This window comes from Zingiber officinale, chromosome 4A (assembly GCF_018446385.1).
Source record: "Zingiber officinale cultivar Zhangliang chromosome 4A, Zo_v1.1, whole genome shotgun sequence".
Taxonomy (NCBI): Eukaryota; Viridiplantae; Streptophyta; class Magnoliopsida; order Zingiberales; family Zingiberaceae; genus Zingiber; species Zingiber officinale.
In genome coordinates, this window is record NC_055992.1 from 56692103 (window position 1) to 56706789 (window position 14687).

The 14687-nt window shown below is 34.2% G+C and overlaps 1 non-coding gene and 1 pseudogene across 1 annotated transcript; both read right to left on the reverse strand.

Annotated features, from left to right (window-relative positions):
* Positions 1 to 437: 437 nt before the first annotated feature.
* Positions 438 to 541, reverse strand: LOC121973990. The gene has a single exon (XR_006109881.1). It is a non-coding gene; the product is annotated as a small nucleolar RNA R71 (small nucleolar RNA).
* An 11842-nt stretch (positions 542 to 12383) lies between these two features.
* LOC121972403 lies at positions 12384 to 13389 on the reverse strand (annotated as a pseudogene).
* Between the last annotated feature and the right edge of the window lie 1298 nt (positions 13390 to 14687).

Below are 14687 nucleotides of genomic sequence, written 5' to 3' on the forward strand. Positions count from 1 at the left end.
CTTGTTCTTAATTCTACATTTTTGTTTTTCTCATAATTTTTTTAGATACCATAAGCACTAACATGTCATGCAGGCCTTTAAGAGACTTTTCTACACCCATTTATGCTAGATTCATATCTCCCATTGTGTAGCCTTATATTGAAGCAAATACTTTCCAGCTAGACCTAGAGATAATTGCTATGATACAAGGTCACAAATTTAGAGGAGAAGTATCAGAAAGCCCTTATCTACACCTTGAGACATTTCTATAACTTTGTGATATGATGAACTGTGAAGGAGTGTCAGTGGATACAGTTTGATTGATGACATTTCCTTTCAGTATCAAGGATAAAGTAATGACTTGGTTATATTCTCTCCGTCCTCAAAGCATTACAAGTTGGGAACAATTAGAGTAGTAATTTCTAAAACACTTTTTCCCTCCAAGTAGAATGGTTTCCATGAGGAATTGCATCACAAATTTTACTCAAGCAGATGGAGAATCATTATTTGAAGCATGAGACAAATTCAAAGGTTTATTAAGATAGTGTCCCCACCATGGTTTAGAAAGATGGATGCAATTGCACATATTCTACATCGGAATTTCTTTTCCAAATAAGTTATTATTAGATTCATCTGCTGGAGGTTCTTTTATGAACAAAAGTATGGATGAAACATATATATTAATTGATCAAGTGACATTGAATCTCCAAGAATGGTCAGATAAAAGTTGGATGGAATTTTCCTCGAGAACTTTAGAAGTGCAAGCTATGAAGGCAAAAGAGCCTATCAAACAAAATGCAATTCAACCTTCCAAGATTTTGGAAAATCACAAGTCACAGAATAAGGGGTTCAAACAGTTGGAGGTAAAGATTGATAGCATTATTTCAAAATGGTTCAAACACGACCTCCCTCCTACCCAGACAAGGTCTAGTGAACAGTATAATGATATTAAGTTGAGAAGTGACAAAAATCATGAAGAACTTCTAGAGAAGGACTTGTATAGAATTGAGGAGATGAACAATAGAAGACCACAAGAACTCAGTTCTATTACTCTAGAAAGTGCCCAAAGGTCACAGTACCTTTCCCTCAATAGTTGATCACACCAATACTAGACAAACAAGTTGGACCTCCTCCATAAGCTCAAAGGTTAGTGGGGGCCAATAAAACCAAAGATTTTAGCAAATTATGTGATTCTTATATGGTTAAGTGTAGATTTATAGATGCATATAAAGATGAGGACTCTTCAGATGAGTATTATAATGTTAATGACATGAGTTATAAATTTTCAAATCTACCTCCATGGTTTACAGGGTATTATGGTAAAATTAAATTTTCAAATGATGAATGTACTGAGGTAGATTAACTTAAGAATGCAAATGAAGTCAGTGATCCTCCTTAGTAGGAAGGTGTTGAAATATCTTACCCCTCCAAGAATGAGATTTTGATTAATCTAATGAGGTGATTGAGCTAATAACCTTAAACAAGTGCTTCTTAGGAGGCAGCCCAAGTTCATCTTCCTTATTTTCTTTTATGTCTTTAATTGTTTCTAGTTTCATTTCTCTCTTAATAATAAACTCATATCCTGTACTTAATTTTTCTTATCTATCTTCTTTTATAGGATTCAAAGATTAGGAGGAGTGCAACTACTGGATGGAGAAGTTAATGACGTGGTCATTTGACACACATCATTTGGTAACTTCTCTTACTTTAAATCTCCTCCACATTGTTTTTATTTTTTATTGGGACAATAAAAAGTTTAAGTCTAGGGGGATGCATTAAATGCATTAGCTTTAGTTAAAATTTTTACTAGTTGCATCATTCATCACATCATGATTATTTGTTCCTTAATACAAAACACTAGCACCCTTGTTCTAGATTTCATGTGGTATATTGGTTACTTATAGTGCTAGTATGTTTAGTGATCTATCTTTTTCTATCTATATTAGCATGAAGTGAACAATGTTTTTACTATAAGAGTTTAAGTATTAGTCTTATTGTAGAATCTCTTTATACTTTGCCTAATTTTGATGATAGATAACTGTGAAAATAATCATGATTCATAGAACTTGATTAGTACCAGTGTTTCTATAGTGATTTCTCAAACTATATTTTGGTTGTTGGATGAGACTTGAATCATATCGGCTCATTTAAAAAAATAAAATATCCCAACATTTGCATTTATGTGCATTTGGGTTCAAGTATTGCATCTTGCAATCACTTATAAAAAATGATGATTAAAAAAATGAATGAATAAGGGATATAAAAAAATAGTTGTCGTGAGTGGAGACTAGCAAGTTACCCCTTTGAGACCGAGTTAGGTTACTCGAGAAATAACTGCTATGTTTCTCTTGATATTGAGCACGCCTTTGAGACCATGGGTAGATTGAGGATGAACCAAGCGTGTGGTAGCTAAGTACCTATTGCCAGAATCACAAGGAACACAGTTATATGACGACGTGACTAGGCTTAGGGATTGAAACTTAAAAAACTTAGGTCACTATTGTATTAAGCACAGAGAACTATTTCTTAGGCTATACTCAAACAACTTTTGTATCTTGCTCATCAATGAAATCATTTGATAGGATTAGATTGACTTGCTGGACATTATGATGCACTATTTAGCCACTAGAATCTAGATTGTAGTTTTTACTTAAGGGCAAGCAAAGGTTTAATTTTGGAGGTGTGATGTGTGTAGATTATATATACTTTTATGCATACTTTAACGCACATATACTTGTATTTTATTAGAATAATCTATGTTTATTGCACCCTATTTCATTATAATGTCATACTTTCATTATATTCTGTTCGGAGATTTGTTCTTTGCTTGTTTTAATTGATAGGTCAAGATTTGGAGTAAAAATGATGCAAAAGACGCATATTGAAGTAACTTGTTAAATCTAGCAACCAAGTTGTGTGAAACCACACAGTCGTGTGGCCATCCCAAAGTAAAACAAGCACCAGTCGTGTCAAACCTCTAGAGGCAAAGCAAGGCATGGTCGTGCCATTTTTCCAGAGGTCATGCCATTCTTCTAGAGCTGAGAAAGACCACGGTCGTGTGAACCCACACGATCATGTATTTTCCACACGTCCGTGTGGATTCCACACGGTCATGTGGTGGAGAAGTTAAGGTCGTGCCACACCAAAATAGAGTTGTGTTGAATTCTGGGCAGATTGTTGACCAATCGTAAAATGGCCATAACTTTGCATTCGGTTGAAGTTACGGGCTATTCTTTATACCGAAACATAGCTAATTTCAAGATCTACAACTTTCTTCAAGTCTAACAGAGAGATAGCAGAGTGCCTATGCTAAAAGGAATGACCGTGCTTCCTAGCTGTGGGTTCATCTAGGCCTCCGCTCAGACTGTAGACCAAACGTTGTTCCACCATAACTTTCGGCTCGGTTGGACCCAGAGCTCAACCCAAATATCAAATTGTAGATAATTTCAAGGGATACAACTTTAGTTCAGGGTGAATAAAGAGAAAACCTAGTTTAATGGATGAAAAATCTGGTTTACCGGACCCCTGTAATCCTGATTTTCCTGGGCAGTTTGGAGGAGGCATAAAAGGGTCAAGAACCACATTCTTTGAATAATCTTTGGCTTGGGGTTTGTCCTCATTCCTTGGAGAAGGGTTCTCCCCCTCAGGGGAACCCTAAAAGCTTCATTCTTCAATCCATCCACCTCCGGAGTAAGGGAACACCTCCGAGGACGCCACGCTTCAAGGATAAGCATTCTCTTCTCTAGGATGTAGGAAGTAGCTATGATGTCATTGTGGATGTATGAACAATATATTTGGACATTTTCCTATTCTATGAAGTGTTTATGTTATGTTCTATGTGTGTTGTACCTTATATGTGTTTGACAAAATGTGTGTGAGGTCAATTCATATAGATATAGGGTTTTGATCACCATGTAGAGAAAGAGCCTTGAATTGTAAGACCATGGGACCTTGTGGCAGAAGGTATCTCTTACTTTCTTCGGAGTTTCTTTGAAACAGGGATCGATTCTTACTAGGGAGATTAATTAGAGTTTAGAGGGTTCTCCTAAATTAATGTGAGGAAGTGATTTACGTAATCTAGGAATGTATAACTGGGGGGGGGGGCCTTGTGATAGAGGCCAACCCTTTAACCAGACTTTCTAAGTTACCCCTTCTACTTAATTGCATTAATCTACTGTTAGGAAGTAAATTGGTTCACTCTAGGATTGTATGACCGAGGGACCCTAGTGACAGGAGTATCCCATTAACGAACTTTCTAGAGCTACTTCTTTACTTAATGATGGTAGAGCTTGGGTAGACTCTATGGTACAATCTACGCGGGGTTGTGCTAGGATTTAGTTAGAATTCCTATATGAGTGTAAGCATGGAGTTAGATAGATGAACAATGCATAGGGATATTAACTAGCATCATAACAAAACTGAAATCCTAACATCTATCATTCACCATCCACCTCCTTCTCTACTCTCTTATTCCTTCTCTCTCTCCTTCTCCTTAATCTTTCGCTTACTCTCTTTTCCAACCAAGTGTTCAATTATCTAGATAATTTATCGTATGAAGTTAACTAGTGCTTAATCAACAGTCCATGTGGGTTCGATATCTTTTGTATTACTGACAACGTAACCATGCACTTGTGGTTCATAACATTCATACGATGGATCATTAGATTAAGTCTAATTGGACTCATTGAGTTATACTAAATTAGATCCAACTATTAAATTGAGTCCAATTTGAATTAAACTCATTGAGTCAATTTGGATTGATGATTAATGAATTAGACTCATTGATTGATTTGATGAAAATGAATTCATAAAGGACGAGGAGTGTTCAATTTAGAATTAATCATGCATTGGATGAAAGTGGTCAATTTTGAATTGCTCATGTATTAGATGCATTGGATGAAGATAAATATTAATGTCAATTAAGGCAATTGACATTAAGGCAATTTCATGAATGAGTACAAAAGGGGTTTTGGATTCATTTTCAAGAAGAGAATTTTGTTCTTGCTCTTCTTCTTCCTCTCTCCCTCTCTCGGTCAAAACCTCCTAGTGTGGTTGTTAGCACAATCTTAGGTGGTTTTGCTTCTCAACTTCTTGAATTCGTGAGACAGACGGAAGACTTGTTCGTGTGGATACCGAAAGAGGCATGAATGTTTGATCGTTCTGAGATCCAAGTTGTCAAGAGTTCGTGTTCATGCACCAAAGGTATAACTCCCTTTAACAAATACTTAGTATATGGTTTTCCTTCTCATGGATCTTCTAGAAAGGAACTTATTTTTTGCTGCGCTTTCTGCGTGTTTAGCGCTATAGTTCCTTATAAAGCCGGATTTATTTCAAGGAATAGCACGAGCAAGAAAAATAAGATGACAAATAAAGTAACATGAAAACAAATTGTATGCTTTAAGGAATGTCATACAGATCTATGTGGAACAATAAACATCTAAACCCTAATCAACTAATAAGGGAAAGAACACGTGGCATATTTAGAACGGGTTGTAAGTCAAGTATTGCATTTGTCAAGAAACAGATGAGACCTGATTAGATTGTCTGTAACTTCAGAGAAATCCATAATCATCCTCTCTCAATTCCATCAAAGGTGCATTTGCTATGTTCACATCGTAGTGTTTTGGCAGCCAAGAAAGCATTGACAAAACAGTTTTCAGAGACCAATATACCAACTTATCAACAAATGTATTTATTGGAGATTGAGTATAGAGGCCCTGAGTTTGTAGGTTACACAAAAACTGATATTAGAAACTTGGAGAAAATCTAAGGGATGAACAAAAGGGTATTGATGCTAAAATACTGATCAAGTTATTTACATCTAAGCAAGAGAAGAATTCAAGTTTTTTCTTTGATTATAAGACTGATTCAGATAATAGATTCAGTAGGTGCTTTTGGGCTGATCATGTATCAAGAAGGGCATATAGTATATTTAGTGATGCAGTTGCATTTGATATGACATATAACACCAATAAATATGACTTGATTTTGGCACCATTTGTAGGAGTTAATCATCATCATCAAATAATTCTTTTTTGTTGTGGGTTTCTTAGTGATAAGAAAACTGAGTCTTTTGTTTGATTGCTTACAAAGTTCTTAAAAGCTATGCCTAAAGGTACACTAAACATTATCATCACTGATCAGGATCCTACTATGACAAAAGCTATTACACAGGTTTTCCCTCAAACAGTGCATTGATATTGTTTATGACACATATTGAAGAAACTCCTAGATAAATTAGACCCTTTGACTATTTGATACCACTATCACAGCATAAAGAATGTCATAGTAAATTTTACAATACCTGATGATTTTGAGAAGTCATAGGAAGAGATTATCAAGTGTGCTAACTTAGAGAAAAATAATTGGTTGTCCTTGATGTATGAATTGAGATATAGATGGGTGCTAGTATATTTTAGTCATGTATTTTCTGCATGAATGTCAAGTAGTCAAAGATCTTAAAGCTCACATGCATTTTTCAAGAAATATATCTCAAATAAAAATTCATTAATAGATTTTATCACACATTTTAATAGAGCACTGCGACACCAAAGACATAATGAGTTAGTTGCAGACCATATTGATATAGATGAGCATCCTAAGATTAATATAACCTGGCCAATAGAAACTCAAATGGTTAAGCTATACACAAAAAAGAAATGATTGAATTTTCAAAGTGAAATGATCGAGAGTTATAGTTATTATGTGTAACAGACATTTACAAGAGTTTTTCTCAGTGGTTTACCATGTGATAAAATTTCAAAGTCCTTCCTTAAAATCAAGAGTGTTCATGTATAACAAACAAAGAGACTACATATCATGTAGCTGCATGAAATTTGAGTTTGAGGGTATTCCATGCATCCATATGTTAGTTTTTTTTCATATCATCAAGTGTTTCATTTGCCTGATATGTATATACTCAAACAATTGACACGAGATGAAAAAGTTGGAGCAATATATGCTTTAGGGGAGCAAAATGTCATTAATGATCCAGATTCACATAGATATTTGATGTCAAGGCATTCAAGGTTATCCTATAAAACTTAAGTATTAGTTGATGATGCATCTTTGAGTAATGAGAGGACAACCTTCTTGAATGAACAATTCGATTGTATCTATAATAAAATTCAAGAGATGTCCATTAATAGAGCATGCAGTGATAGAAGTCAAAGAAAGAAATCTATTGATGAGGGCCTTGGTATTATTGATCATTCTAGGGTAAGAACTAAAGGATGTGAGAAGAGATTAAAATCATCAAAGGAGAAATCAACCTCAAATTCTAGGCTTTATCATGGATGCGGATATTGATGAGTGTTGCATGATAAGTGTAACTATCCCAATTTGTAGTAAGGGTATGTGTCGATTAATTTTGTATTTTTATTATATTTTTTCTTGCAAACACAAATTTATTTTATTATATTTTGTATATGACAAATCAATTGAAGATAATAATCATATCAGTTTTGACAACACATATGAACCTGATTTTGGATCTATAACTGGTACTATCAAAGATTTAATTTGTTAAATTATATTGGTTTATTATTTATTGAGTAAATAAAATTAATAAATTATCTTTATTATTACATGTTCTAACAACATGTGCTAGGATGGTATAATTATCTAAGGTTTGTATTCATCTATTTCCTTTATTTGTATGTTTGATTAGTATAGTACATTTCTTGTATTAAGGTATTTGCATATAATATACTTCTTGTTATTTGGTGAAAATTTTGGAATTACACTTGTTTGTTCTTTTTTACGGAAATGGAAAGGATATGAGGAACCTAACAGTTGGAGGTTGACCTAAGTCAATAATTATTTGAAATACATACTATTAAGCATACATTAAATAAAGTAAATATTGATAAATTAATCATGTATTGCCACTGTATTAATCCAATAGTACATGGAAAAGTAGTTACACAATCAATTAAGAAACCAAGAACATTACACAATTCATTCTGTAAAAAATATTATTTGAATTATTATCAGCACACATTTCCACTACGTTGTAGTAATTATATAGTAAATTGTGGTTGAGAATTTATTAAAAATAAGATTATCAACTTTCATTAAACGCATTGTCATCCTAGAATGTATGCACATGTATAAGAGATGGAAAGAGTTAATATTTTATTTACTAAGTAAGCTTTCTTGTATACATCAATTTTAGAAAATTGAGTGCAAGCTAATAAATCATGATTATGACCTAATATTCAATAAGCATACAATTTCAGAAGATACCAAGGAATAGAAGAATATTAGAATAACATAAGATTCATTTTCTACCTTACTGAGCATCACAATAAAACTATTTTCAACAACTTTATTCTTATCCAAAGTAGTATTTGTCTTTGAGGATTTCCCCTTGATGTATAAGCATTTGCTGCTCAGCCTTGTAAATATCTTTCCCTTGAGATGTCTCAATAAGTTATTTTACCTCAGCAACATGAAAGACAATCATAGGACAATAGTGAAAGTGAGTATTCCACTTGATGCTTACTTTTCACATTTTCATAATTTCAGTAAATGCTAACTTCAAGTTTTAGTTAATTTCAGAAAGTTGAAAGTTGAGACTTCTATTTAAATGATTCCAATTGAAAGTTGTTTTAAATTTAGTTAAAAGTTGTTTTAAATAACATATTTTTTGCTTGAATTTACATCATACAACTTTCTCCGCCGTGAGGAGTCTCACAAATTTTGTTAACTTCATTTGTTGAAATCATAGCTGCAGCTATGAATGATCTGAGGTGACAAGCACAAGTTTTTATTTATGGAAATGGAAAAGATCTCCCTCCTTATAAGCTATGCTTTTCTTGAAGTTTAAGGTTAAACAAAACTACTTTTTGTTTGATTATTTTGTAATCCAAGAATTGTGATTTGGACAAACCTATTTGATTTCAGCTTGAAGGCAGATACCAACAGTACTTCCACAGGATGGAGCAAGTGATATCATGTTTTAAAATGTTTGTAGGCAGTGGAGCTACTGCATCTTATACTACTCTCATTGTTGGTTGCTACTAGAAATATCGTACCAGTTCCCCTGTACAAAAATTTTGTACAAGTCCTAAACCTTTTCTATCAACCTATTGTGTTCTTTAAAAATTAAATTTGGAATTGTAAACGGAACTTAACATTATTGATTCCAAATTCAACTTATCTATTCTTAGTGGTTTAGATTTGGATCGTAAACGATGCTTAACATTATTGATCCAAATCAACCCATGTTACAAATTCAATTAAATATTAATTTCAGAGATCAGCTTCCAAGTTAAATATGGTGAGGCACTAGGCCTTCTTGGTTATGGGAGCATCCACCACTTCCTATACAAAGCCTTTCAACGAAATTTAATATTTAATTTCCTTATAGTAACCCTAGGTTTAACCAAAAAGAACAATCGAATCACAAGATCGAAAAATATAAAAGAAACACAACTTCGAATCACAAATCCAAAAATCTAGAATCACTAGCCTCTTGTGTTTGGTATTTCAAAATCCATACAAAGAAAACTAGTATGATGCGGAATAGAATTACTAGTTATACTTTTCTTTATAAGCAACAACCTCTTGATCTTCTATCATATTCCTCTTCTTATCTTGAACGTTGTGTGGGCAACGATCTACCGAGATGAGAACCACCAAGACACCTTCCTTCTTGCAAGTTTCGACCACCAACCTTCAAGCTCCAAGAGATGCTAGAACAAAAGCCTCCTTTCTCTCCTTCTTCTCCTAGCAAGAACCTGCCACCACAAGAACTCCAAGAGAGGGATGCACCGACCACTAAAGAAGAAGAGAAAAGGAAGAGTATAGGGTCGGCCACACTAAGGAAGAGAAGAGAGAAACAATAGAAGAGATGTTATGAGGTGAGGCACCTCTACCCTCTCTTTTATATTGCTTGATTTTGGTAAATAAGGAAATTTAATTATTATTAAAATTCCCTTATTTTCCTTGCCATTGGTTAATAAGGAAAATTTATTTAAAAATTCCTTTTAACCCTTCTCATGCCGACCCCTACAAGTGCTCTAAATAAGACAAGTTTTAAACACAAAATTAAAACTTCCTTATTTGTTTCCGGAAATTTTAAAAATAAAATTTCTCTTTAAAAATTCCCTTCATGGTTGATTATAAAAGGAAACTTTTATAAATTAAAATCTCTCTATTAAAACATGTGGATGATTACAAGAAGGAAAGTTTTCTCAAAATTAAAATCTTCTTTTCAATCTAGAAATAAGGAAAGATATCAAATCTTTTCTATTAATCTTTTGTAGAAACTATAAAAGGAAAGATTTAATTTTAAAACTCTCTTTTAAAATCATGAGGATGGTTACATAAAAGGAAAGTTTTCTCAAAAATTAAAATATTCCTTTTAATTACAAATAAGGAAAGATATCAAACCATCATCTTAATCTTTTATAGAAAACTATAAAAGGAAAGATTTAAATTTTAAACTCTCTTTTAAAACCATGACTTCCACATAAGAAAAGATTTTAAAAAATAAAATCTTTTTATTTTATATGGTCGGCCACACCAAGCTTGGGCTCTAAGCTATGGGCGGCCACCCTACTTAGCTTAAGCCTTTGTCTTGGCCGGCCCAAGCTTGCTTGGCCGGCTACCTAAGGGTGGTAGGAAGTGGTATTTGGTGGATATAATTCTCTATAAATAAGAGGCTACGATAGGGACCGAGAGAAGGAATTGGTTTTGGTCTCCCGATGAAATTAAGTTGGGTGTTCGCCCCGAACACCCAACTTAATTTCATCAATAATAATTCATACCATTAAAGAATTATTATTGAACTACCGCACCAATCCCAAATTACATTTTAGGCTCCTTCTTATCATAAGCATGTTAATCTCCCTGTGTTTAAGATGTTGAATGCCTACTAATTAAATGAGTTACTGACAACTCACTTTAATTAATATCTTAGTCCAAGAGTAGTACCACTCAACCTTATCATCATGTTGGACTAAGTCCACCTGCAGGGTTTACATGACAATCCTTATGAGCTCCTCTTGGGGATATTATCAACCTATATTACTAGGACACAGTTTCCTTCTATAATCAACAACACACACTATAAATAATATCATTTCTCAACTTATCAGGCCTCTTGATTTATCGAACTAAATCTCACCCATTGATAAGTCAAAGAAATAAATACTAGATATATGCACTTGTTATTATATCAGGATTAAGAGCACACACTTCCACAATAACAAAGGTCTTATTCTTTTATTCAGTCAGTATAAAAAGAACTTACGTTAAATGGTCCAGCTCAATACACTCTGAGTGTACTAGTATAATTTTATAGTCAAGATAAACTAATACCAAATTACACTACGACTATTTCAATGGTTTGTTCCTATCCATCTTAGTCGTGAGCAACTGTTTATAATTTATAAAGAACTGATAACATTATCTTCTATGTGTGACACCACACACCATGTTATCTACAATATAAATTAATTGAACAACTACACTTAGCATAAATGTAGACATTTGACAATGTGATTCTTTATTTCAAAATAAATATTTACAAAAAGCTAGGCTTTTAGTATATACTCTAACACTCTCAATCCAACTATGTCATGACATTTCTCTAACCTTAGAGAGACGATCATCATTCTCCAGAAAAAACTATTTTTTATTATTATTTTGTAATCCAAAAATTGTGGTTGGGACTTATTGTTTGATTCCATAAGAACATTTGGGTCCACTAGCCTATATTGTTGTATGTAAATTAAATTATGCACATTTCAACATAACTAAAGTAGAATGATTTCATGTGTTTCATGTGTTAGAGGGTTTGCAGTATGGTTTCTTATATATCAAGTTTCTTGCTACAAAGTTGCTAAAACATTTTGGCATGGAAGGAACTGAGCCATAAATACACTCATTAAACTGTTTATATTCTTTTTTGTAATTGTGTGGACATCAAGTTTTATTTTTTTAATGTTGCTTGCTTTTTCTTCGGTTTATGATATTATCACTTTTTACATTGCACCAATAGATAAAATTTCGAGGTTGGAAAGCAATTGTAGTTATCTAGAATGTATATATGCCTGTAAGCTTTGATTGACAGAGGCTAACTTTAAATTCTTCAAGTGGTGAATCTAACACGAAAGAATGATAGATGATTATCTCTTTTAGGTTGGAGTGAGGCTAGAGTCCTTGGAGAACACTTTCATTCCTTTAAATCTTCTCCGATGGGTCTTCAAGAGTTGATCAAGATTCATGGCAAAACAAGTATTCAGCCGGAGCAAGGAATTATAGCAATATACAAGTTGAAATTACAACACCAATATTATTCAACAATGTTTAAAGATATAAACTAACAAACTAAGTTTGCATCCAGAATTACAAACATTTAGCCAGTTACATTACAACACCAATATTACTTAACACTAATCAGATGAACTAACAACCAAATCAAGATTATCGCTAAGAGAATCAAGTCCACCATCACTAATATCCAAATGAATTTCGGTACTTTGATTATCCCTGGATTAAGTCCATGAGAAGCATTGTGTTTACTTTCAATTTTACAGGATGAACTAGTATCGGTAGTCACCCATTTTTACCATTGATGTTGCCCACATTTGTAATACTATCTTCTAGGATTATTGGTTGATTTAGAAACATGCACAAATATTTTTTATCCGTAGTCCTTACATGTTATAGGTTGAAATCTCGTATTGTCGATATTGCTATTGTAACAACCCAAATTTCCTCATTCCGAGTCCTAATAGTAATTAAAAATATTTAGAAATGCTTTAGAAATATTCTAGAGATTTTTAGAGTATTTTTATGTAATTTTTGGAGTTCGTTTGGTATTTTTACCAAAAGAAACAAGTTGCAAAAATAAAGAGGCATTTCGTCGAGATAAACAAGACCCATTCTATCACAAGTCGTTCCCGTCAAGAAAAAAAGTGCAGCACCAATAAATCCATGAGAGAGTATTTGTAAAATAGCACCATTGAGCCCGATTCCAGTTATGGAACCAATTCCTATAATTGTAAAACCCATGTGAGATATAGAAGAATAGGCTATTCTCTTTTTCAAATTATGTTGACCGAGAGAGGTCGAAGCTGCATAGATTATTTGAATAGTTCCTATTATTACTAATCAGGGAGAAAATATGGAATGAGCATGGGATAATAATTCCATATTGATTCGAATAAGTCCATATGCTCCCATTTTTAATAAGATTCCAGCCAGAAGCATACATATACTGTAATGTGCTTCTCCATGGGTATCGGGTAACCAAGTATGTAGAGGTATAATCGGCAATTTAACGGCATAAGCAATAAGGAATCCAAAATATAATATTATTTCCAATGCCACAGGATACGATTGATTAGCTAATTTTCCAAAATCTAATGTAGGTTCATTAGAACCATATAAACCCATAACCGGAGACCTCCGATTAAGCAAAGCCTTAAGTTGTCTCGGATGACCAGGAACCCAGCAGGGTCGTGCTGATTAAATATATAGTGAAATAAACTTAAGCAGTAATAGAAAACAGAAAATATTAAGTATAAAAGAGTTTCGGCCGAGATTTGAACTCGCAACCTCCGACCTGGTCCAAGTCTTAAGCGAAGCGCGATGGCCAAGCGCCCAAGCGGGCCGTGCTGAGCAAATATCGGGCGAAATTTATTTAAGCAATAGTTTATAACAGAATACTTGAGTTATAAGAGGAGAAGGGGAATTTTGCCCGTGACCTAATTTCTTCTTCTCTCCTTCTCTCGCATGCGACGGCGACCTGCTTGGGGCAGAACCGAAGAACGGAGCTAAGGCTTCGTCTCCGGCGGCCGGCCAAGGGTGTTTCCGTGGGTTCTTCACAAATTCATGACCGGCTCGTCGAGGGGAGCACACAGACGCAAAGAGATCGCTGAACAGCGAGCTTCTCCGAAACCCTAGAAGCTCTCTTTTCAGTAGTAAGTCCAAGAAATCGATGTATGTGCTTCCTCACCTGTAGTGAGTAGTTTCGGATTCATGTTAGCTTCTTGTTTTTGTTTTCGAATCATGCCATGGAAGTTTTTGTTATGGGTTGCTGCCGTGGGTTTCAATGAAGGATCATGAATGGTAAAGTTCAAGTATGTGGGTTGTTTACCTCAGGCTTTGTAGCTGGAATTCGGATTTTTGTTGTTCTAGGCAATGAGCATGAAGAACAATTTCGATTTTAGGTTTCCAGTGACAATTTTTCCTTATTAGTAGCACTTCGGTTTCTTTTGCTTTCTTACTGTGGAACTAATCAGGAAGATGGTTGATTTAGAAGTTTTTCTGCCTTGAGTTTTTAAGAAGATGAGAAGGGATTTGAAATAGCATGGATAGCTAGTTCTGGAAGGTTTCGGATTGCGGTTTTGATCCATTAGTTGTGTTGTGTAGTTTCAATTTCAGAATTTCATTTGTTAAATCTGAGCATGAGTAATGGTATTTATTTTGTTTCCTTTTCCCAATTTATTTCCTTTTTGTTTCACTACTGTAGCATAGGGTATGAGGAATAATTGTAGTAGCAATTTGTTTCCCTTTTTCTTCATTGCCGTGGCACAGGGTATGAGGAATGGTTGTGTAGCTGTCACGCCCCGGGGGAGTCCCTGTCCGAAGAAAATTTCGACAACACCTCCCCTGTACGGCTGACAATCTGAAGCATTTCTACAGACACAATATACATCAGCCACATGCGGCTGTAATATATACACAACCAC